The following is a 24,396-nucleotide window of genomic DNA, read 5'->3' as shown; positions in this document are numbered from 1 at the left end:
GGCCCCAAAGAGATGTAGAAGGCGAATAGGACAATAGGATGTGGAAGGAGGGAAGATAAAATCTCCCTGCTTCTCTCATGACCTCCCAAATATGCCTTTGTTATGCCTTCCCATCCAGCTATGCAGTACCACTGTTTATGCAAACATACAAATCAGCTGCCCACCAATTTTCAAAATAGTAGTACCATAAACCCAGCTGATTGTTGCCTCTTTGTTACTCTTTAAATTCCAAAAGGGCTTCAATTCAATTCCAACCAACATAACGATTTCAGTGGACAATCCCAATTGTTTATTGTTGTAATTTTCAATGTGTATTCTCAACTTGTTCAAACATTCTTCAAGTTTTAAAATCCTTCAATCAGAATGATTTGACAACATCTTTATCACATTTTTTAGTGCACGGATGCCTCCACCAACATGTGGCTTGTTTCGCAAATTGCTGCCTCGGGGTGTGGTCTGCTCAAACTTATACACAAAAGCTCACACATATTACTACTACTACTACTACTACTTATCATTTCTATAGCTCTACTAGACGTACCCAGCGCTATACACTTGAACATGAAGAGACAGTCCCTGCTCGACAGAGCTTACAATCTAATTAGGACAAACAGGACAAACAAGAGATAAGGGAATATTAAAGTGAGGATGATAAAATAAGGGTTCTGAACAAGTGAATAAGGGTTAGGAGTTAAAAGCAGCATCAAAAAGGTGGGTTTTTAGTTTAGATTTGAAGACAGCCAGAGATGGAGCTTGACGTACCGGCTCAGGAAGTCTATTCCAGGCATATGGTGCAGCAAGATATAAGGAACAGAGTCTGGAGTTAGCAGTGGAGGTGAAAGGTGCAGATAAGAGAGATTTACCCAGTGAACAGAGTTCCCAGGGAGGAGTATAGGGAGAGATGAGAGTGAAGAGGTACTGAGGAATTGCAGAGTGAATGCGCTAATAGGTCAATAAGATGAATTTGAACTGTATGCGGAAACAGATAGGAAGCCAGTGAAGTGACTTGAGGACGATACTGGTGGAATATTAGTCGTGCAGCAGAATTTTGAACAGATTGAAGAGGAGAGAGATGACTAAGTGGGAGACCTGTGAGAAGCAAGTTGCAATAGTCTAAGCACGAGGTGATAAGAGTGTGGATGAGGGTTCCGGTAGTGTGCTCAGAAAGGGCGAATTTTGCTGATATTATACAGAAAGAAACGACAGGTTTTAGCAGTCTGCTGAATATGTGCAGAGAAGGAGAGGGAGGAGTCGAAGATGACCCCAAGGTTACAAGCTGATGAAACAGGAAGGATGAGAGTGTTATCCACAAAAATAGAGGATGGGGGAGGAGGAGAGGTTGGTTTAGGGGGAAAGATGATAAGCTCAGTCTTGGTCATGTTTAGTTCCAGATGGTGCTGAGACATCCAGGCAGCAATGTCAGACAGGCAGGCTGATACTTTGTTGGTGCCTGCGTATTCTATATTCAAAGGCACTGTACTGATGGTGCCAATGAAAACTGCTGTGGCTGCTTTGGCTTGATGAGGGTCATTTGATAATAGGTCACCTAGACCATCAAGTTCCTATTTTGAGGTTATTTTCTAAAGACACATAGGCGCCTACGTATTTTTATGAAATACTAGCACAAAACCTGCAATAATTGAGGCTAAAATGAACCAGTGTAACTTACACCAGCTCAGGAGTAGGACTGTAGTAAATGTTTGCTGCTGTACTACACACATGGCACGTACTGTATTAGTATCTTATCATCAGGTTTCAACATACAATCTAGAATATAGAAGGAAAAGGAGTGTACATGGGGTATGATTCTTTTAATTATTTCCTAATTCTGAAGTATACTGCTGGAGAAAGCTGTTGACAAAGCTACTAAAGGAAAAAGACACATACTGTATTTTACATCAGCAGATGACAACGCAATGTATAGAGCGTTATTTTCATTTTTCATTATGTTTGAATGTTTTGTTTTTATGTTCTGTTGTCAGTCCCCTGAAGCAGCCTCAATGGTAAAATAAGATATCCTTGTCAGGCTTCCTATTGTTGCCACAGCTATTTTACAAATGATGTGAGAACGGCTCTGGGAGCACTGGAACTGCTATTAATTTTGAATGATTTGCAACACTGGATTTCTATGCGGATCGGATGAATACCCTCATGATGATAAGTGCTTAGCTCTGAGCTGATTTTGCTGGAACTGGTTATTTATTGAAAGATCTTTGACATTTTGAAAAAGCTCTTTAAAAAAAAGTTTAAACATTTTTTTGGGGATTATTGAAGTGGTTGATGTGATGAACTGATAAATTTTTTTTGGCACTTTCTTTTGTGGAGTTTTTTGGACCTATGATGGTACTTGGCAGTTCTTGAGACCCAGATACGTTTATGAGCTTTTTGTAGCCATACTGAAGTCCTTTTTTCTCCATACCAATATATGATATACAGAATACTGGTGGCATGTCTTATCTATCAGGCATCAAGATTTGATAATGCTTTGCCACTGTTAGCAAAGTTACAATGGCTACCATTAGAGGCTGGGGTGATTTAAAATTTGTACTTCTGTGTTTCTGATTTTACATGGTCTGGTCAAGCTCCTGAATATATGAGGAGCTTGGTTAGTATTTTAACAAAAAGTTATTACACTTCTAACCATTACTTAGGGGCCTTTTACTAAGCCGCGTAAGCGCCTATGCACCCCCAATGCGTGCCAATTCTGAGCTACCGCCCGGCTACTGCCGGGCCCTTGCGGTAATTTCATTTTTGGCGCACGTCCGCTAGGCGCATCCGAAAAATATTTTTTATTTTCTGAAGCATGTAGGTCTTTATTGCCCGGTTACCACGTGAGACTTTACTGCTAGGTCAATGGCTGGCAGTAAGGTCTCACACCCAAAATGGACATGCGGCAATTTTCATTTTGACGCACGTCCATTTTCAGCAAAAACGTTAAAAAAGGCCTTTTGCACTGGTGCGCTAAAAAAATTATTCTACGTGCGCCCAACAAATGCGTCTTCACTATCGCAGGCCATTTTTCAGCGCACCTCAGTGAAAGGACTCCTTAATGCTGCAGTACCCTCGTAGTGCAAAGATCAGATATAAGAGGCTATTTACCACATCATTTTTATTCTTGGCAGTGAGGACTTGGAACAAACTGCCTGTATTCCTGAGACATAAGGAGGGGCATAATTGAAAGGGGTGCCCAAGTTTTCCTGAGGACGTCCTTGCAGGATGTCCCGGGGAAGGGGCGGGGAAACCCGTATTATCGAAACAAGATGGGCTTCCATCTTTCATTTCGATAATACGGTTGGGACGCCCAAATCTTGACATTTAGGTCGTCCTTAGAGATGGTCGTCCTTAGACTTGGTCGTTTCTGATTTTCGGCGATAATGGAAACCGAGGACGCCCATCTCAGAAATGACCAAATGCAAGCCCTTTGGTCGTGGGAGGAGCCAGCATTCGTAGTGTACTGGTCCCCCTCACATGCCAGGACACCAACCGGGCACCCTAGGGGCACTCCAGTGGACTTCAGAAATTGCTCCCAGGTACATAGCTCCCTTATCTTGTGTGCTGAGCCCCCAACCCCCCCCAAACCCACTACCCACAACTGTACACCACTAACATAGCCCTTACGGGTGAAGGGGGCACCTAGATGTGGGTACAGTGGGTTTTGGAGGGATCACATTTACCACCACAAGTGTAACAGGTAGGGGGGATGAGCCTGGGTCCGCCTGCCTGAAGTGCACTACACCCACTAAAACTGCTCCAGGGACCTGCATACTGCTGCAATGGACCCGAGTATAACATTAGAGGCTGGCACAAAATATTTTTAAAGTTCTTTTTTGAGGGTGGGAGGGGGTTAGTGACCACTGGGGAGTAAGGGGAGGTCATTCCTGATTCCATCCGGTGGTCATCTGGTCTGTTCGGGCACCTTTTTGTGCCTTGGTCATAAGAAAAACTGGACCAGGTAGAGTCGTCTAAATGCTCGTCAGGGATGCCCTTTTTTTTCCATTATGGGTCGAGGATGCCCATGTGTTAGGCACGCCCAAGTCCCGCCTTCACTACGCCTCTGACACGTCCCCATGAACTTTGATCGTCCCCGCGACAGAAAGCAGTTGAGGACACCCAAAATTGGCTTTCGATTATGCCGATTTGGGCAACCCTGTGAGAAGGACACCCATCTTCCAATTTGTGTCAAAAGATGGGCGTCCTTCTCTTTCGAAAATAAGCCTGATGATGGACTACAACCAGTTCAGAAAATTTCTGAAAGCTTTTTTATTTCGTAAATTTGTATTAACTAAGTAAGGATTTGTTTTTGGAGCCTTGAGTAAAGTGATGTGGTAGCCGTGTTAGTCCACTTTTCAAGGTAATAAACTTAAAAAAAACAAAACAGAAAAGAAAATGTGATGATACCTTTTTTATTGGACTAACTTAATACATTTTTGTTACCTTCATAAGCTAATCAAGAAATGTATTGTTAGTCCAATAAAAAATATGCTCAGTTGTTTCCTGAGCCGCCTTGAACCTTTTAGGTATTGGCAGTTGATAAATGCGATTTGTAATGTAATGTAATGTTTTGGAATGGTCTTCCAGTTATATGGGGATGACTGCATTTTGTACCCTACATTGCATTCTTTGTAACTCTGACTGTGCTGAATTCAAACTTCTCCCTGAAACACGCTTACACCTGGGCCATGTACAAGTACACATCTACTTATCATAGCCTGCCCTTGCACGTGTGGTACAAGAGGCATTTTCTCCCAGATTCTAGAAAGGTTCCCAAATTTGGACACCTAAAATTGGGTGCGGATCCTAGAGCCGTGTGCAAAATAATTAGTTAACGAGCTCCAATGATTTAATTAACAAGCACTTAATTGGTGTTAATTATGATTTTTACGCTATTCTGTAACGCTGGATGCCTATATTGGATCGGGCACAACTCAAAAGGGGGGCATGGCCACTAGAGGGGCTTGGGTAGGTCAGGGGCAGGCCGATAAATTGCATATAATGTTATAGAACAGAGCCATTTACGCACTGAAAAGCCATGAGCTGAGAGCCAGCATTTACACCAGGTTTCAGCTGGTGTAAATACCAGCGACAATTCATGAATATTCATTGTGGATTTCCTGAAAACCTGACTTGTTGGGGCAGAGGAGGACTGAGAGTGGTCTGGGCCCCCGGGCACTGATGGTGGTTTACTGGGCCCCCCCTGCCTGGCCACTGCCTGACAACCCCCCTGCCACCACAGCCCCGGTCCTATCTGAAGGGCCCTGGTGGTCTAGTGGTCTCTGTGGGAAAGGGTGGGGGTGGGGGAAGCATGCTTTTTCCTGCCTGCTGTGTTGCCGCTATTCCCCTGCCTGCCAGCAGCATTATTTCAAAATGGTGGCCAAGACTTCCCGTGGTAGTCTCGTGGGTCTAGGGAGTCTCGGACGCCATTTTTTAAATACGGCAGTGCCGGGCAGGGTAAATAGCGGCAGCACAACGGGCAGGAATGAACATGTTCCCCCCCAGCAGAGGCCACTAGAAAACCAGTGGAGCGCCTTTAAAGGTAGGACTGGGGAGGGCTGCAGTGTATGGCAGGCATCCAGGCAGAGCCTCTGGGCCCCCTAGAGCCTCTGGACCCTCGGGCACTGCCCAGTTGCCCAAATGGTCAGTCCGCCCCTGGGCTGAGGTGCCTCCAGGACCAGGTTTGGGAACCAGTAAAAAAGAGAAGGAGACCACATACTTTTCTTTCTAGAATACTAGTTTCTATGTTGTGCTTCTGTTTTGGGGGTGATCACTGGTATCGGCCACAGAGCTGGTGTAAATGCTCACGCTTAGATTGTTAAAGAACGTACGGAGATAATATATATATTTTTGAGATTATAATATTTTTTAATGTACACGTGTAATTGTGTGCCCCAGCCACTTCCTGCCCAAACTTCACCCATGTGAACACTCACTGCAAAGTTTGCACTATCACATCTAGGCGTAATTTTGCAGAATAGCGCTTAGCTGACAAATGGTCCTTTGCACAAATGTCTGTTCACGTATGTATGTAAATGACCAGAACAGAGGCATTTACACACATACTCTCTGGCTTAATCTAGGCAGCTGCTTATACTCATAGAATTAACCCCACAGAGTCTGGGCACAGGTAAGGTGGCCACCTACCCTCCTCTCCTCCTTCCTGTACACACTAATTGATTTGATTTGCTTACTTTATTTTTGTCTATTAGATTGTAAGCTCTTTGAGCAGGGACTGTCTTTCTTCTTTGTTTGTGCAGCGCTGGTATCTTTACTATTAAGAATAAAACCTATTCTCTTGAGTTGTCAATGAAACTCTTTTCCTCACCCTTGAAAACCAAGTCTCTAAGTTGACCTCAAGTGTCTTTCATTTACTTTGGAAGCTAGAGATTGAAGCCATTTTTCTCTAAATCTGTCTTTCGTACTTTGGTTCAATCCCTTGTCCTCACCAAATTTGACTATTGCAATTCCATCTATGCTGGACTTAATGGTGTCTTCTCAACAAGTTAAAAACAGCTCAAAATACTTCAGCTCGCCTTATATGTAGATCTCAGCCACTCCTCTTTTATATGAGCCATGATGGGGCTCATTTTCAAAGCACTGAGCCTTCCAAAGTTCCATAGGTTTCTATGGAAGGCTAAGTGCTTTGAAAATATGCCTCATTGTCTACCAATAAAAGATAGAAAATCTTTCAAATTATGTGTTTTCATTCACCAAATCCTGTTTGTTCAAGCCCCATCATATATGAATAATGGGGCATACCCCCTCATAATGCTGTTTCATCATGTAGAGAATATCTTGTCTTGCATTTCCCTATCTGTAAGAATGTGATATATAAAACAATTCACTCTGCTAATTTCTCCTATCCGGGCACCAAAATTTGGAATACTCTTCCTAAATAAATCAATCAAGTTTACAGATGATTACCTGACTTTCAGAAGTCTTCTAAAAACACATTTCTTCAGCCTGGCTTTTCTGAATACAAAGAACTCTATTTGAACTTTACCCACTTCCTTTTCTTAATCTCACCTTGTTCTTTTTTTCCCCCATTAAGTCCTGCCTAATTATGCTCTCACCTATCCACTCTTAATCATTTGTTTGTCCTTGAGATAGTTTAAGCCCCTGGTTACTTACTGCACATGTATTAATTTGCTTCTTGAAGGTATTTTAATTTTTGTTATATTCTGTACATTATTACATTTTATTCACTTTTTGTTTGTAAGCCACATTGAACTTGAATCTATTTTGGGCTAATGTGGGCAATAAATGTCATAAATAAATAATTTGACTTCTGGATAATTGGAGTTCGGATAATTGGCGTCCTACAGTATCATGTCTAGGTAAACTCTGTTTATGTGAGCATAACTAATCAGCAATTAGGACATTTACAAACTCTGCAGAATACAGCTGTCCGGTTCTTGTAGCATGCAAAATGATATGATCATGTTACTCCTTTGTTTCGCTCTTTGCACTGGTTGCCCATCAAATTCCGCACTCAATTTAAACTCTTGTGTTTGGCTTTCAAGGCCTATCATCTTGGAGTCCCTTCCTATCTGTCAAATATGGTTATCCCATATACTCCATCACATGCACTTAATTCTTTAGATGGTCACCGTTTTGTCCTTCCGTCACCCAAGCTGGTCCGTTATGATAGTACCAGATCATCAACATTTTTATTCCTAGCACCAAAATTGTGGTACAATTTTCCAAAATATATTAGAGCAGAATTTTCTTTTCCAAAATTTGAGTCTCACCTTAAGACATAACTTTTTTGAATTAGCCTATGGACCCCCACCCCCCCCCCCCAATGTGATTTTTGCAGTATTAGTGAGCCTGTGACAAAGGGAACAGTTTAATCTATCTCTGCACATTTCCTTTTACCTACACCTGAGCCTTCCTCTCCTTGTTCCCTTTTAGGTTGTATTTGAGATTTCTTTCCTGTCAGGAATTGGCATTCTTTTCCATTGTTTTTATGAATTTTACAATTTTGTTAACTGCTTTGATCAGACTCTGGCATAGCAGAATATCAAAATTTGTGAATAAACAATCATAAATAAAAACAGGAAACCTTGGGCGATTCCCGAAACCATGACAGCACTGCTTGCCCAGAGAGGAGAGGACAGTTACTAGTGGGGGATCACACAAGTGGAGGGGGAAGGCAAAAGGCCTGGCTCAAATTGTACCACCAAGCGCTGAGCCCATACTATCCACACTCTTCCCCTTCTGTGCCAGGTTCCAGGGATCACAGTTGCTGCATCCTCTCCCCTTTGTCCCAGGCATGGCAGTGGCAGTGACTGGGGAGCACTGAAGTCAGGCTGGAAGGAGGGAGCCATGTGTTCTAGGTTGGCCCAAGCCTGAGGAGTAAAAGCAGAGGCTAAGCTAGGAAGGGGGCAGAGGAGCGATCGGGCCAGGGACGTGAGGTAAAGTGGATGGTAGGAGCGCCAGCACGCAGCACCAGACTGGAAACGCCTGACGAACAGCCACTGGGAGATCCCAGGAACTTTCTGCCGGCTTTGTTCCCAGAGTAGAGACAGACTGACATCTCCTCCTCTCCCCATTATTCCATTCTCTGCTACTTACACTGCTGGGATTTGGATTCCACTCACCCAATGGGCTGGCTAGGAGGTGGGGAGAGCAGCTACCTTTTGTGCATGTTGTCGTGCATATTCCTGTGGCGGTGAAACCATCACGTGGAGTCACTGGACAAGAGGCACTGCTCCCTACCTGCTGACTCTGATGGGGTCTATCACTACAGCCGCAGCCTGGAGGAACTGCTGCTGGATGCCAACCAGCTGCGAGAGCTGCCCAAGATAGGTGGGGAGCAGCCGGGAATGACCCCCGATCCTGCAACCACAAACCGAGGCAGTCCTCTGGGACTACTCTGATCTTTCACTGGAGCTTGGATGCGGTGTGACGCTAGATTGAATAGTGCAAATGTTTGCTCTTTTTCTGTTACAAAACTTTTAGCCATCTCACACCTTCATGCACCTGCAGCTCCAGACCTACCAGAAAATTTTGCACGCTAAAGGTAGGCGCTTCTTTTTGTGCATCGCTTGGAAACATTTGCGCATCGCTCGGAATGCTCATTTTAATACTAATGAGCTCATTGTAATACATTTGCATTGGATTGTCGGTAGCTGCTACAGTGAATGGCTAAAGCCATGCAAAATCCTTTTGTGCATTACATGCTAAATGATGTTTGCTTTAGACTGGCTATAACCGATCTAAAGCAAATGTTGTAAGTATAATAATCTTTGTGCATTGGGCCCTTAGGCATGTAAGTGCCAATTTTCTCAGTACTTATCTGCACAATGTGTACCAACATCTAGCACGTCCCACTTCCATGAAAACATCAAGAGAGGCTCAGCAACCTCAACACCATACCTCCCACAGTGGGACTCGGTGACTCCAGCAAAACAGTAGCTGCATTCTTCCAAATCCTCTTTCTCCCTGTAAACTGTACCCAGCAACTTCTTCCTCTTATCCCTGTCACTTCCCCTTACCCTTGTCTCCCATTCCTTCACCCACACTCCATTGTCCCTTATCCTGCTGTCCACTTAACTCCTCTCTCTTCCCCTCCTCCCACCAATACCTTCACTTCCACCCTGTGCCATGCACCTGGTCCCACCCCACACTCTCCTCTCCGCCCCATCACTTCACTCTTTCCTTCTTGTGCTCTGAACTTCTCTCACTTTGCCTACCACCCCTCCTTCCTCTTTACTTTTACCCACACACCTTTTTCTTTCTGCCCTGACCCTATCCCCATCTCACACAACTACTACTACTACTTAACATTTCTAAAGCACTACTAGGGTTAAGCAGCGCTGTACAATTTAACATAGAAGGACAGTCCCTGCTCAAAGAGCTTACAATCTAAAGGACACGTGAACAGTCAGTCTGACAGGGGCGGTCAAATTGGGGCAGTCTGGATTTCCTGAAAGAGTTAGGAACACACAGATATCAAATACAGAATAAACTAAGAAGCCAGCTCTTGCATGCAGAACAACACCAGAGAAATAGAAAGAAATACATTTCCCCACTGTACTGTGTAAAATACAAGTAATCATAAAATAGAAAATAAAATTATTTTTCTATCTTCTTTTTGTCTGGTCATTTTATTTTTTAAAATAGTTTTTCTTCTGGTATCTGGTTTCTGCTTTCGTCTGTCTTCTCCTGTATGTTTGATATTTCTTCTCTTTCCATGTCCATCATCCATCTTGCCTGTGTCCCTATCTCCATATGTTCAGTATCTCCCTTCTCTGAGTCCCCTATCTTCCCCTGTCCGTCATTTCCCTTTTGTGTTCATATTTTCCCCCTTTTACCAGCATTGCATCTTTGTGTCCTTGCCCCCCCTTTGTTCAATATCCTCCCTTTTTCCCTATCCTCCCATATCCAGCAACACTCTTCTATGTCCCTATTCTCCCCCAGTGTCCAGGATTACCCCAATGTTTATGTCCCTATACTCCCTCCATGTCCAGCATCTCCCCTCTGTCCATCTCTCTCCATGCCCAGCATTGTCCCTCTGTGTTCATATCCTCCCCCATGTCAGGCATTGCTCCTCTGTGTCCCTACCCACTTCCCCTATGCCCCTTTGTTTCCCTTACTTGGCCCCTTTATTTTGTGGGTGAAAATTTGTACTCTGATTACATGATTGTGTTTCTTATGGACATGTATTTCCTTAATTCTCAAAGGTTTTTATGGGATATAATTTTTGAAAGTATATATAAATAAAGGTATCTCTCCTGTCCCCCCTCCCTCCCTGCAGGTCCAGCATTTTCCTTTTCCTCTCCTTCCACGGATCCAAAGCCTCTCCCTCTTCCTTCCTCCCTGCCTTCTTGTGGGTATAGCATTTCTCCCTCTTCCTTTTTCCCTGTTCAGGTCCAGCATCTCTCACTCTTCCCCTTCCTCCTATTGTCCTTCAAACCTGCCTTCTTTGCTGGCAGTAGCACAGTAAACACAGACTGCCTGCAGCCAGCCCCGAGCCTTTCCTCTGCCAAGTCCCACCCCCTCTGCCTCAACTACTGTTTCTGCGTGGGTAGGACATGGTAGAGGGAAGACTCCGGACCTACCATAGCCTATGCTTTTCACTGAGAAGAAGGCAGGTTTGAAGGACTTTGGAGTGGGGAGGGAGACCTGCAGAGTTGGGTGAAAAGGAGAGATGCTGGACCTGCACAGGGGGAAGATGGGAGGAAGAGATATCATTGCAAAATTTACAACCCCTCCCCAAAAATCAACAGGAGTTTGTTGTTTAGTTGGATTTTGTTCACACCTTTTTCAGTAGTAGGCCAAGGTAAGTTACATTCAGGCTCACAATCTAATTTTGTACCTGAGGCAATGGAGGGTTAAGTGACTTACCCAAGATCACAAGGAGCAGCAGTGTAATTTAAACCCGCAACCTCTGGATATCAAACCTGGTGCTCTAACCACTAGGCTACTCCTCCACAGTAGAACTGGGTGATGTAAGGATTCAATTAATCCCTTGAAGGCTCCGACCGCACACTACTGGTGGGTGGCATGCACATTTATATGGAATGCTGTATTTCCTGCATTTAGGTTTGAGCATTTAAACCAGCTCTATGGCTGGCATGAGTGCTTGGACCTAAGCATACACATGTATATATGTGGGTATATCTATCAAGGAAAATAGGCACCTTCTTTTCTTTATGGAAATGTGCTTATATATAGGTGCAGTGTTACAGAACAACCTCCCCAAATGCAGTGTAACCTTTTGCTCATGCAATAAAACTTGCGAGCGTTGGCTCAGTGCATTCGCTCCTTAGATCGCTGTAAGACTTTGAACTTTTTCTGATATATTGGAGCCCTGTGCAGGATCATACCACCTAAGTTTGAGACAACTTTCAGCAACTGTTATTTGGTGGAATAAATTATAGCTAGTATGCTTACATTCATATTTCTTTTTTAAACAACTTAACATTAAAATTGATTTATGCTTCATAAATAATCTGCTCTGAGGCACAAATATTTTCTCCAGCTTCTTGCCTGCCAATAGTACTAAAATCTGGTTTTTGCTACTCCTAATGCTTTGCAGAAATAGAGATCTCCTAAAAACTGAACATAAATATTTTTCTTAAAGGGGACAGGATGCCCAAACTCAGTCATGCAGATTTATTCTGTAGGGTGCTTTCAGTGTTATCCAGTTGCTTAAGCACCTGATTCCAATTAGCCAATTAATTGTGCTAGAGGATTCACTTACCATTTCACACACTGGTTCCGAATTAGTTTTATAGTTCTTACTTTGTACATTTATTGTGTCAAGAAACATGGAACCGTTTCATTAGATCCTCTATTGTGTAAGATAAGACTGCTTTCCATTAAACAGGAGTACCCTGGTAATTCTCATGTATTTTACTTGGGGTTGACAATGTTTTCTCAGCACTTTTCTCAGACTGCCTTTGGCAGGCTCACTATCAATAGCACTAAGACTAGAGGTCAAGTAACATCATTTTCGAAGAGGCAGCCACTGGAGTAGGAGTAAGTGGGGATCACTCCTACACCTATTGCCCCCAAACCCCTTGGGGTGACCAGAATCCTAAAGGGAGGCATGACCCTTAAATTAGGTAATCTAAGGGGCGGTGGGGGGGAGGGGGAGAAGTCCTTTGACATATATATCCAGTGCACTTTTTCTAGTGAAAAAGGTGCCGGTACTCAAATGCTAGGCCACCCTTCAGGGGTGGGGGTAATCACTGAGGGGCCCTCCTCACAATAGCCAGGCCCCCTGCAACCAGTCACAGAACCTATGACAAGGCAGAATTGGTGTGTAGAGCCTGAGCTCTTTCATTAAATCTTGGGGACCATGAGTCAATTTTAGCAGCCAATGGAAAAGGTGCCGGTACTCAGTACCCCCAAGTACCCCCTCAAAAAAAGCCCTGTATATATCCCACATCAGGGCTGAGGAGTGGGAGCTCTGGCCTACTAGTCAGCAGAGATTTCGCTGCCCCCTAGGGCAGGGGTCTATAAAACATTTTCTTAATTTTTGATCCATGGTGTAGCTTATGGGGAGGTTTGGGGGACCACTAGACACCAGAGACACCCCAAGGGATGCTGTGGGGACTACAATTTGGGACAGTGGACTTGTTAAGCCTTACCACATTGTATGAAGGGAAAAGTTTTGTTTTTTTTTATTTCTTACATCTTGCTAGGAATACATGAAGTTCCTTGCTGTGACAAAGGATGATAAATATTATCTGAAGTTTATGTAGGGGTTTTGAATGAGCCAACAGCTTTTACATCTCATCAGGATGGGTGCTAGGTTATTGGATTCCCTAGGCAAACCTTTAGTCTTATGTCTTTCCACTGTTAGATTTCAGGACCCTAACCTGCCCCTTTCTCCTAAGATTGCTAATTAACCACCAATAATGCCTGGGGCTCCTTTTATTTCTTCCAGATTGACCTGCCCTAAAATTATGCATCAAGTAAACCAGTGGTTCTCATCCCAGTTCTCAGGGCACACTCAGGAAGTCATATTTTCAGGATATCAGAGTTAACATGCGTGAGAGAGATCTACATGCTCTGCCTCCTTGGCATGCAAATCTATTTTATGCATATTCATTGTGGATATCCTGAAAACCTAAGTGGCTGGGTGTGCTCCAAGGACTGGATTGAGAACCACTGCAATAAACATTGAATCACCTTCCAATACTTTGTCATGTCATATCAAACATCTCAAGAAACAGATGTACCCAGAGTAAAGATGACAAACAGCCAGTAAAAAACGGACATGAAGCATGGAGAGCTTTTATTTACTCATATATGGAAATGAAGTCTGATGTCTTTACAGGATGGGGATGAACCCTACAGGACCTTATAGGTCCAGTTCTGTAAACATACTTTGCCTTCACAGAAATTCCTCCAGTGCTCTGAAGCATTGGGATTAAGGGAAGAGGCAGGCAGGACAATAATCATTATAGCCCACACTGCTGTTGCTCCTTCACTAGGTACCATCAAATAAGCTGAGCAGTGTTATGACAAGGATCAACTCCTACAGTAGTAGTAACCCTGCCCCAGACATCATTTTCTGAATGCCACCTGGTGGCTGGTGAGAGCAGGTGGTCTGGAGAAAAATGTGTTTTTTCTTATAGGCCCCTGTTATGCAGGGTCCAGAGCAGTTGCCTCTTTTGCCCAAATGTAAAAGCGCCTTGATTAAACTTGACAATCATGATCGTGCCCCAGAAGTCCTGTACAAATGCATAATGGTGGTCATACTTTTAAATATTAAACTTTGTGTGTGTGCACAGGCAGTCAGTGAGGCTGAGGGGAAGGGAAGTGATGGGGAGGGGGCAGGAAAGGCATAGGCAGCCCCCTTCAATGATGTGACTAGGGTGGACAATTTTAAAAGGGACTAAAATCCTGCCATATGCACGTTTTTACTACTTTCCCCACCTATGACTTCTTTCACTTGGGGTGGATATTCAGCCGTTGGTGCCCAGTATTTTGCTGACTGCTGCTGGCATTATCCCGGGAAAGTCAATGCCAGGTCATGTCCGGGCTCCTTTATTGGATTTTCGGGTATATGCAGGTGGCGAAAACATAGTCGATTAAGTGTGATATTCAGCACTTGAGTGGCTAAGGTGAATTGTGTAAAGATAGGACTGTGTTTTATGCGATTCTATTTATGTGGTTATCCTAGCTGCTTACCCCTAGATTTTATTTAGCGCTCCTAGAGATCTGCGCCAAAATCGGCATAGATTCTATAACAATGCACGTAACTTAACAAGCTGATAACAGCACTTAGCAAGCAATAATGAGCACTAATCAATCCAAAACTCTGCTGTGTGACTCACATTAGCCCTCTCCTCAAGTCACTTCACTGGCTCCCTATCCATTTCCACATTCAATTCAAACTTCTCTTACTGACCTATAAGTGCATTCACTCTGCTGCTCCCCAGTACCTCTCCACTCTTGTCTCTCCCTACGCTCCTCCTTGGGCACTCCGCTCTGCAGAGAGATCTCTCGTCTGTCCCCTTCTCCTCTACCTCTAATTCCAGACTCCGTTCCTTTTATCTCGCCAAATGTCACGCCTGGAATAGACTTCCTGAGCCTGTACGTCTAGCCCCGTCTTTGGCCGTTTTCAATTCCAGGCTAAAAGCCCACCTCTTTGACACTGCTTTTGACTCCTAGCCACTACTCACTTGCCCTGTACCCCACCTCTTTAATTCCCTTACCTCTTAATTGTTCTGTCTGTTTACCTGTCTTATTTAGATTGTAAGCTCTTTGAGCAGGGACTGTCTTTTTGTGTATGGTCTACAGTTCTGCATATGCCTTGTAGCGCTATAGAAGTGATAAGTAATAGTAGTAGTAATTGGCACTGATTAGAATTTACGTGCACAACTCACTAAGCGTATTCTGTAACTAAGTGTGCCAAACTACTAACATGCACAGGCAAAAAGGGGCATGGTTATAGGTGGGGAAATGGGCGTTTCTTGCATGTACTTATAGAATATAGTCTAATCCACCTAAATCTACGTGCTGGGATTTATGCCACTTTTTCATTGGTGTAAATGGATACGCATAGTTTTAGGCACTGAGGTATCAACTTAGGGCCCCTTTTACCAAGCTGCGGCAAAAAGGGGCCAGCGCTGGTGTTGGTGCGTGTTTTACATGCATGCTGAGGCCCCCTTTTACTGCAGCTGGTAAAAGGGAAGTCTCGCCTTCCTGCAGGAAATGGCCGTGTGGCCATTTTGGCAGGGGGGAACCCTTACCGCCACCCATTGAGGTGGCGGTAAGGGCTCCCACGTTAACTCGGTGGTAACCGGGCACTGGGTACATTCCGGTGCTACAAAAATAAATACATTTTTGTAGCGCCGGAAATGACAGCGTGCTAGGGGTGGGAAGTACTGCTGGGCTGCTGCAGTAGCCCGGTGGTACTTCCGCATTGGGTTTACTGCCGCTTAGTAAAAGGAGCCCTAAGTGTATTCTATAATCGTCGCCTAAATATAGGCACCGATTACTCCGCTTCTCCGGCACCAATTTCAGCGCCAACGTTTTAGGCACCATATATACAATCTCCCCCTTAAGTGCCAACTCTGCTCTGGCAACACCCGCATGGCTTAGGTGCTAACCAGACATTTTCAGTGGCATTGTCCAGTTAAGTGCTGCTGAATATGCTCAGTTAGCCCTGGACACATGAGTTAAACTGCCAGAAGCTGTTTCTAGTTGTTTAAATTGCTTTGTATATCTACTCACTATGTAACAGAAATAAACCATTTGTATCAATATTGAATTCAGCTCCACCATTCCACTGATTTTTTAAAACTTTATTTGGATTGAATAGAAAGCATGCACAAAAGCAGAAATGCACAATTATAACTTCTGCCCAGTTTGTGGTGGCAGCAGCCAAAAAAGCAAACAAGATGCTAGGAATTATTATGAGAGGGATGCAAAATAAGATGAAAAATATTATAATGCCTCTGTATCGCTCCATGGTGCGACCGCACCTTGAGTATTGCATTCAATTCTGGTCGCCATATCTCAAAAAAGATATAGCGGAATTAGAAAAGGTTCAAAGAAGAGTGACCAAAATGTTAAAGGGGATGGAACTCCTCCCACATGAGGAAAGGCTAAAGAGGTTAGGCCTCTTCAGCTTGGAAAAGAGACAGCTGAGGGGGGATATCATTGAGGTCTGTAAAATCCTGAGTGGTGTAAAATGGGTAAAAGTGAATCGATTTTTCACTCTTTCAAAAAGTACAAAGATCAGGGGACATTCAATGAAATTATGTGGAAATACTTTGAAAAGAAATAGTAGGAAATATTTCTTCACTCGTAGAATAATTAAGCTCTGGAACTCGTTGCCAGAGGATGTGGTTTAAAAAAGGTTTGGACAAGTTCCTGGGAGAAAAGTCCATAGTCTGTAATTGAGATGGACATGGGGGAAGCCACTTTTTGCCCTGGGATTGGTAACATGGAATGATGCCGCTAATTGGGTTCCTGTCAGGTACTTGTGACCTGGATTGGCCACTGCTGGAAGCAGGATTCTGGGCTTTATGGACCATTGGTCTGACCCAGTATGGCTATTCTTATCTTCTTATGTACAAATGTTGGAGTCACTTCAATAACAGCAACCCAAAGTTTCTACCAGCAAATACTTTAGAAGTAACACAAAAAGCACATTCCAGAAGTACATAGCAAACCTGGCATACTAAAACAGCACTGACATCTAGGATTCAAATAGCAAAGACCCAATCTATAAAAGGCAGCACCCTAGAATACCAATGTACTTCCTGCTGGATTGGCCGCTGTCGTGGATAGGATGCTGGGCTCGATGGACCCTTGGTCTTCCCATTGTGGCATTACTTATTGCCATGGATCCCTACATATAAAGTAAACATTAGCAGAATACCTCTGTCACACCTGCAGAAGATAGACAGAGCCTCAAATACGGAATAAGCTGCCACTAACTAGAAATATGAACCCCGAGAAGCCTGAATGCAGTGCAACACTGGAGAAACAGAAAATACATATATTGTGCAACAAACAAATTTGTTAGGGTTGAACATTTAAAAAACTGACATATTCCACTTACGAAACTGAAAATAGAATGTCTTCTGCCTTTGCTGTCTAGCTATTTTATTTCACTGATCAGGTTGGTTCCAGCCTTTCCATTTTTCTTGTGCTGTTTTCATCTAATTTTTTTTCTAGGGTCATTTTCATTTCTTCTTTCTTCTCCTGTTTTCCTTTCCTCTCTACAAGTCTCTGACATTGATCATGCCCCTTAATCGTTTTTCTCTATTTATCTCTTCTCTGCAGCTCCACTCAGTTAGATTTTTAGATTTTCCCCTTCTCTCACTCTCTAGTCCTGTTTCTCTCTTTTCATATCTCACCTACTTACAAGCTTTCCATTTTCTCTACCCCTCGTTCATCTTCCTATAAATCTAATTTCCTCACTAGCCTCGGCTCCTTACCTGCCACTGATTCCCTCCTGGTATCCTTCTTTCTCTTACCTGCCAGCTTGTTTCTCTATCCCCTTCTTTCACACTCTTCACAAATATGTCTCTTTCATCTATCTCTTTGCACTGGATCTCAACCCTTTTCCAGCTTCTCCAGATCCATTATGTTATCTGTTCACCCCTCCTTCCAAAGCAAAACAGCAAAAGTAGAAGCTGACAAATGCGCAAACCAATAGGGAGATAATATCAAAAACCAGTTTATTCAGAATATTCATATCAATATCAAGGACCCGACACGGTCCGTGTTTCGGCGCCAAAGCGCCTGCCTCAGGGGTCACAATCAACTTTCTCTGAGAAGAAGCTGATAGGCTTGAATTCCTTTATGTATGCAAGTTAATCCACAGAGAGAACAAAAGAACAGCCAACCGATCAGCATACATAAAGGAATTCAAGCCTATCAGCTTCTTCTCAGAGAAAGTTGATTGTGACCCCTGAGGCAGGCGCTTTGGCGCCGAAACACGGACCGTGTCGGGTCCTTGATATTGATATGAATATTCTGAATAAACTGGTTTTTGATATTATCTCCCTATTGGTTTGCGCATTTGTCAGCCTCTACTTTTGCTGTTTTGCTTTGACTTTCCATGGAGGCTCCTCCTGTCTTCTTGGATTCACCCCTCCTTCCAGACACTCTCTTTCTCACCTTCTACCCCCATTCCTCCAGTCTTCCCCCTTCTCACCCCTTTCTCCTTCTACTCTTTCCCCTTCTTATCCCCCTTCCCCTGCTCTGATCTCCTTCCATCACTCATCACTCCATTCGTTCTTCACTTTTAAGGCTAACATTTAGAGCTATTCAGTGGCCCACATCAGAAAAATAGTGCCTCAAAATCTCAGAAGAATAATCTAAATGTCTACTAGAACTAACAGCTTTATGTCCTCCGCATACATCCTAAAAGAAAGATTCTTGGGGTAAAGCAATTAGTCTTGGGGTAATTCTATATATAAATGCCACTTTTAGGAACCCTGATGCCATACAGTGAGAGCTCAGGGCCACTGATGGAAGGGGAAGGCAGTGGGGGCAAGATTCCCCAGGCCCAGCCTCGGGATCTGTCTCTCTCCTGGTCCTGTGTTTCGGGACCTGGCTGATTGCATTAACGCGATAACCTGGGTCCTGGCACACATGAGCAGGAGCATGACAGACTGTGGGAGCAGCAAATGCAGGAAGGTAAGGGGATGGGGGCAGGAGCTTGAGTGGGGGAGGCAGGGGGCAGGGCCTGAGTGGGGGGAGGCGATCCTGCCCTGGGCCCGGCTCTGTCTCTCAGCGGCCCTGTGAGAGCCTATTCTATAAGGTCCCATGCCCCACCCATGTAAAAGGGAGATGAAAACCTTCTTTCACCCAACCACTACAGAAGAATTTGAAATCAGACATTTTTCCAGTTTCAAAACCGTGGGAGTAGTATATGCTGCATTATGTCCCTGCAACTTGATCTACATTGGCAAGACCAAAAGAAGATTCAGTCAGTATTATTATTAAGCGACAGATTAAAAGCCATTGGAAGAGCACACCATCCAAGCTGGACACAAGTTTGAGGACTACAGTTTTTTTGTCATGGTTGCTCTGTGTACAACAAGAGACTAATTTTTAAATTTAAGACAGTGACTCCCTTGAGGTTGAACATGGAAACGGACCCATCGGTATTTCTCTGATTTTTATTCTTGTCTTTTATTTATTGTAATAAACATTTATTCCTGCATTTATATATTTATGAGCTTTTGCTGTTTTTACTAATGCATGTGCATAGGTTTTGCTTTCAGTATCCTTGGAGGTGGAATAAAAACTTTTACATTTTAATTAATATTTATATAGTACTAGTGAGAAATGCCCGTTTTGGATAAAAATGAAACGGGTGCTAGCAAGGTAATCCCTCCCACCATCCTCCCTCCCGAGTTCCAGACCCCCCCCCCATCCCTCCCTTCCGATTTCCACACCCCCCTCTCCCTCCCTTTGTCCCTCAGTCACTTGGTTGCGAATTTGTGATTAAAGTTCGCAGCGCTCTCCCCGCTGCTGTCACTGTATCTGTGGAACTCGTGCATTGTGCCTTCCCCGCCCAGCTCTCTATGTCATCGCGTTTTGATGCGAGGGCGGAGGTACAGTGACTGAAGGCCCGCCCCGCCCTCTACGTCATCGCGTTTTGACGGGAGGGCGGAGCTACACTGATTACAGGCCAAACTGGATATCTCTGGCGCCTCAAGTTTCCGGCTTGAGGCTTCATTGGAATGTTGGAGGTGCCTTTTATTATAAGATTATTAGGTGCCACAAGGTTTTTATGCTTATTTGTGCTGTTTTTGATCATCCACCCATGGTTTAGTGTCCAATGATGTCACTGATGTGTGATGCAGGGGCGTATCTGCGTGGGGCCTCAGGGGCCTGGGCCCCCGCAGATTTCGCCCTGGACCCCCCTACCGCTGCCAACCCTCCCCCTCCGTTGCTCGCCTACCTTCGCTGGCGGGGACCCCAACCCCCGCCAGCCGAGGTCCGCGTCCTCCTGCCGCTGCCGGCTGCCTTTGGTCCTTTAATTCTTCCATTGAAGCTGGCGCCGACGAAAGTTTCTTTTGAGTCTGACGTCGCTGCACGTTGTACGTGCAGGACGTCAGACTCAGAAATTGTTTCTGAGTCTGACGTCCTGCACGTACAACGTGCAACGTGCAGCGACGTCAGATTCAAAAGAAACTTTTTCGTCGGCGCCAGCTTCAATGGAAGAATGAAAGGACCAAAGGCAGCCGGCAGCGGCAGGAGGACGCGGACCTCGGCTGGCGGGGGTTGGGGTCCCCCGCCAGCGAAGGTAGGCGAGCAACGGAGGGGGAGGGTTAGCAATGGCAGCGGCTGGGGGAGGGGGATCGGCAATGGCGGCGGCGGCGGCGGCGGCGGCGGCGGGGGGGGGGCTATAATGTGCCCCCCCTCTCTGGCCCTGGCCCCCCCTACCGCCGCAGTTCAGATACGCCCCTGGTGTGATGACATCATTGGAATGCATGAATTGGAATGTATTGATCCCACGGTACTTTTTAGCATTTGTTTCAGCATTCCTAAGGTCAAAAACTTATGGAAACAGTGAGATTTTAATAATTTGAGTATGATCTTTCAAAATGTGTTTTAAGATTTCTGCTGCTTTGAGCTACAATATGCATTGGGAGTAGAAACCTGTTCTACTTGATTTACACTTTCTCTTCTCACAAATACCCTTCCCTTTCAAGTATTTGGTATATGTCTGCCTTCCCCCTAACACTTGTGTAACCTTCTCTTAGGTTTCACTTTATTTTGTATAAATGGATGTTTATTTCCTGTCAACAATTGTAGTTCCTTTCCTATATTTCTGAAACTTGTTACTAAAGTACACCACCTATATCTACCTGCTAATTTAAGGTGGTATATCAACTTTTTCTTAATAAATAAATGCATTTATATAAGTTACACAATTTTAGGGCTCTTTTATAAAGCAGCACTACTGAGTAGCGTGTGCTGAATGTGAAGAACAAATCCAAAAGAACAGGAGGAGCCTCCAAGGAGATTCAAAACAAAACAGCAAAAGTAGAGGCTGACAAATGTACAAACCAACAGGGAGATAATGTCGGGTCCTTTGATATGAATATTCTGAATAAACTGCTCTTTGACATTATCTCCCTGTTGGTTTGTAACATTTGTCAGCCTCTACTTTTGCTGAATGTGAAGAAGCCATGGGAATTGAATGGGCTTCTTCGCATTCGGCGCATGCTAAACTGTAACGTCACTTTGTAAAAGGAGCCCCGAGTGAGGTATTACCTCTAGTTTTTATAGCTTTCTTATTCATTGTTGTAACTTTTTAGTGAAATCAAGTTAAGCTGTTGCATTGTGTTATAAGATTTGACTAATTATTTATCTATCTGATACATATTGCACTTGAATACATGACAAACTTAATAGAACTACCCATGCAAAATGCAGTCAAAGGTGCAAGAACCTTCCTCACCCTACACTTCCCCAGCTGCCAAGGCCTGAAATACAAATCTGCAAACTCAACCAGTTTTACATACATATGCTTCAAAATCTGGAATACTGTGAATCCTAAAATGTTACATAACTTTTTGAAAACACCTGATGAAAGCCCACTTCTTCAGACAATCCTTCTTCGACTATCCCGCACAGACTAATCAACAATGCAACACTCCACGGAACCCGACCACCAACAGAAAAAAATATAATGACCCGCACCAGCTACTAATGATAATGCTACATATCCAACCATATTAATCTGTAAGCCACATTGAACCAACAACCTGATTAGAAAATGTGGGGTACAAATGCAGAATACATACATACATAAATAAATAAATAAAATATGCATGAACTTGATTTGCATGCACTGCCTTCATTATATGCAAATCTCTTTCATGTATATTCATTGTTGATAGCCTGAAAACTTGACTGGCAAGGGGTACTCCAGGACTGGCGTAACTGACCCTATTCTATAACTGCGCGCCATAGGGTTCCTTTTACTAAAGTGTGCTGAAAAATGGCTTGCGGTAGTGTAGACGCGGGTTGTGGGCGTATGCTGATCCATTTTTCAGCATGCCTATAAAAAAGGCCTTTTAAAAAGTTTTGCTGAAAATGGACGTGCATCAAAATCAAAATTGCCGCACATCCATTTTGGGTCTGTGACCTTACCGCCAGCCATTGACCTAGCGGTAAAGTCACACGCGGTAACCAGGCGGTAATGACCTATGCGCATCAAATGCCACTTGGGGCGTGTCTGATACGTGCATCCGAAAATAAAAAATTATTTTTCAGCCGCGTATATTGAACGCGCGCTAAAAATGAAATTACTGCAAGAGTCATGCGGTAACAGGGCAGTAACTCCATTTTGACACACTTTACAACAGCACTGTAGCAGTTTATGTATCTATAACAAACGGTAACAGGATAGCTAGAAAACAGAACAAAAGGAGAAGATAAGAACATAAGAATAGCCATACTGGGTCAGACCAATGGTACATCTAACCCAGTATCCTGCTTCATGGGTACCTGGCAGAAACCCAATTAGTAGCAACATTCCATGCTACCAATCCCAGGGCAAGCAGTGACTTCCGCCATGTTCATCTCAATAACAGGCTATAGACTTTTCCTTCAGGAAACCCAGATACACTAACTGCTGATACCGCATCCTTTGGCAACAAGTTCCGGAGCTTAACTATTTGTTGAGTGAAAAAAAATTTCCTCCTGTTCGTTTTAAAAGTACTACCATGTAAAGCCCATGGTTTTCAATATCACCTTTACGCTGATGACTCCCAGATATACCTCTCCACACCAGAAATCCAGGCCAAGGTATCTGCCTGCCTGTCTGACATTGCTGCCTGGATGTCTCACCGCCACCTGAAGCTCAATATGTCCAAACCTGAGCTCCTTATCTTCCCACCTAAACCAACCTCTCCCCTTCCCCCACTCTCTATTTCTGTCGACAACACACTCATTCTTTCTGTCTCATCTGCTCGTAACCTTGGGGTCATCTTCGACTCCTCCCTCTCCTTCTCTGCATGTATTCAACAGATTGCTAAAACCTGTCGTTTCTTCCTCTATAATATCGCCAAAATTCGCCCTCTCCTTTCTGAGCACACTACCAGAACCCGCATCCACACTCTCATCACCTCTCGCTTGGACTACTGCAACTTGCTTCTCACCCGTCTTCCACTCAGCCATCTCTCTCCTCTTCAATCTGTTCAAAATTCTGCTGCATGATTACTATTTCGCCAAAGTCGCTATGCCCATATCAGCCCTCTTCTGAAGTCACTTCACTGGCTCCCTATCCGTTTCCGTATACAGTTCAAGCTCCTCTTATTAACCTATAAGTGCATTCACTCTGCTGCCCCTCACTACCTCTCCACCCTTATCTCCCCCTACACTCCTTCCCAAGAACTCCGTTCACTAGGCAAATCTCTCCTAATTGCACCCTTCTCCTCCATCGCTAACTCCAGACTCCGTTCCTTTTATCTCACCGCACCTTATGCCTGAAATAGACTTCCTGAGCCATTACATCAAGCTCCATCCCTGGCCACCTTCAAATCCGGGCTAAAGACCTACCTGTTTGATGCTGCTTTTAACTCCTAACTTGTCACCTGCTCGTAACCTTATCTTGTCTTCCTCTCTTCAATAGTCCCTTTTCCCTATGTGTCCTATCTGTCTGTCCTACCCTTATCCCTTATTTGTCCTGTCTGTCTGTCCTGATTTAGATTGTAAGCTATTTTGAGCAGGGACTGTCTTTTCTTCATGTTCAATTGTGAAGCGCTGCGTATGACTGGTAGCGCTATAGAAATGATTTGTAGTAGTAGTAGTAACCTCCTTGAGTGTCCCCTGGTCTTTGTACTTTTTGACAGAGTAAAACATCGATTTACATTTACCCATTCTACACTATTAAGTATTGTGTAGGCTTCAATCATATCCCCCCTCAGCCATCTCTTTTCCAAGCTGAAGAGTCCT

The 24,396-nt window shown here is 44.1% G+C and overlaps 1 protein-coding gene and 1 long non-coding RNA gene across 2 annotated transcripts in view; both read right to left on the bottom strand.

Annotated features, from left to right (window-relative positions):
• RSPO3 (R-spondin 3) overlaps positions 1-24,396 on the bottom strand; it is a 154,255-nt gene that overhangs the window by 90,386 nt on the left and 39,473 nt on the right. The gene's annotated exons all lie outside the window — the stretch shown is intronic.
• On the bottom strand, positions 6,934-17,806 carry LOC115466853. Its single transcript, XR_003941605.1, has 3 exons — positions 17,795-17,806; positions 14,854-14,857; positions 6,934-7,020 (listed from the first exon to the last, which is right to left on the bottom strand). It is a non-coding gene; the product is annotated as an uncharacterized LOC115466853 (long non-coding RNA).

Source organism: Microcaecilia unicolor, chromosome 3 (genome assembly GCF_901765095.1).
Source record: "Microcaecilia unicolor chromosome 3, aMicUni1.1, whole genome shotgun sequence".
Lineage (NCBI taxonomy): Eukaryota > Metazoa > Chordata > Amphibia > Gymnophiona > Siphonopidae > Microcaecilia > Microcaecilia unicolor.
Note: the sequence above shows the minus strand (reverse complement) of the source record. Positions and strands in the feature narration are given on the sequence as shown.